The sequence below is a fragment of the Suncus etruscus genome, chromosome 13, assembly GCF_024139225.1.
Source record: "Suncus etruscus isolate mSunEtr1 chromosome 13, mSunEtr1.pri.cur, whole genome shotgun sequence".
Taxonomy (NCBI): domain Eukaryota; kingdom Metazoa; phylum Chordata; class Mammalia; order Eulipotyphla; family Soricidae; genus Suncus; species Suncus etruscus.
The window spans coordinates 85,596,978-85,598,865 of record NC_064860.1 but is presented as its reverse complement, the minus strand read 5'-3'; the positions used below and the strand labels follow the sequence as shown (position 1 = coordinate 85,598,865).

General features: G+C 31.1%; 1 non-coding gene across 1 annotated transcript; it reads left to right on the top strand.

The window, feature by feature from the left end:
• Window positions 1-1,362: 1,362 nt before the first annotated feature.
• Window positions 1,363-1,467, top strand: LOC126026747 (U6 spliceosomal RNA). Its single transcript, XR_007501967.1, has one exon. It is a non-coding gene; the product is annotated as a U6 spliceosomal RNA (small nuclear RNA).
• The last annotated feature ends 421 nt before the right edge of the window (window positions 1,468-1,888 follow it).

The following is a 1,888-nucleotide window of genomic DNA, read 5'->3' as shown; positions in this document are numbered from 1 at the left end:
CGTTTATTCTTTTTTTTTATGACATGTAATATATACATAGCAGGGGTGAAACCATACTAGGAAGTACATAGATAGTATTCCCAGCTCAGTGCTCAAAGGTTACTTGTGTTTGTGTTCAGAATTACTCCTGACTGTGCTCAAGTAATGTCAGTATGTGGGAGACCTTATATGGTATTTGGGACTGAAACTAGCTCTGCCATTGGTAAGAGCAAGTTAATCCCTGTATAATTTCTTTGTCCTTAAAATGTATTTGTAGACTTAAATTGTTGAGATCAATGGTTGCTATGTGACATGGGTCTACCACTAAAATCTGCATGCTCTGCATCTAAGTGCTTTGAAGTTACTTAATCCACTTTCTAGTAATACAAAATTTCTGCTAGAAATTGGTTTGTATGCATTTATATGGTGTTCATAGTCCCTTTGGTAGAAATGAATGTGGAATGAAAGCAGTTTCTCTGTTCTCATAGTACGTGGACACTTCTTGTATAATACAAGTAAGCATCCCACAGTTGATGGCTATTTGGAAGAATTTATTTATTTAATATTTTATTTATTTATTATTTGTAACCTGGGTGGCTGAGATCACTTTTGCTTTATTTGCCTTTATACTATCCCCTCCCCTAGGTCTCCTTTGTGACATTACTAGACATATGAGAAAAGAAAGGTTGAAAAAAAGTTAAAGATCGGAAATTCTAATGGGTCTTCTAACAGACTTCACTTGAATACATATATCCATTGAAAAAAATGTATAAAATTATTAATGATATAAATTAGCAACCATTTCACAGGTTCTTAAGTGTGTCTTGACCCTTAAAAATTTAAGATGTTTCTTAAAAATGATTATTTATGATGTTTAATGCTTATAATTATTTGCACTAATAAATTAATTTTCTTAATATTACATAAAATGTTCCTTAAATATGTCTGACCCTAGTTTGATCTTCGGCATCCATAAGATCCCCTTAAAACAGCTAACAGTGATCTCAAAAACCCAAAATCTACAAGAACCAACCAAACAAAAATTAACTCAATTTTTTGACTGTATTCTTTGGCTTAATACATTTATAGTTATGATCTGCCTCCTTTTCTGCCAAATATTTTTTGAAGTATATATTGTGGTGTTAATGATAGATTATCTCCTGTGTTTTAAGCAAAAAATTTTTATAATCTTGAAGAAGAATATATAATATTTTATATCTATCCTAAAATTATTAATTTTATGATTTGAGCTGATAATTTTGAATTTGTTACTTAGAGACTTTATTTTGACCATGAGCATGAGTCTATTGCTCTCATTGTGATGTGATCTTGTATTGAATAAAAATAAAATCTTTTAATTTCATTAAAAATTAGTTATTTTTGGTGCTTGCTTCGGCAGCACATATACTAATTGGAACGATACAGAGAAGATTAGCATGGCCCCTGTGCAAGGATGACACGCGAATTCGTGAAGCATTCCATATTAAAAAAAATAATTATTTTTTCACTAACATGAAAATCATCACATGGTACTGAGAGTATAATAGATTCAATTTCCATATGAGCATTTAAATCATGTTCTTAAAACATTATTTACATAATTCTCATTTAAGAGCTTTGCTACTATCATTTTTATTAAGACTTTTTAAAAAATTATTAGAGTATGACATGCTTGGGTTTCACCATAGAAAATGATCCCAGAGAAAACTGAAATTAAGTATCAGGATTTTTTTAGCTCAATGGGCAACTTACAATGTATAGAACTGGAGCTTACTTTTTATGCAGTCGACCTGGGTTCAATTCCTCACACCACGTATGTTCCTACAAGCATTGCAAGAATTTATTCTCAAAGTTCAGAGCCAGGAGTAAGCTCTAAGCACTGTAAGTTTGGCTCAAAGAACAAAACAAA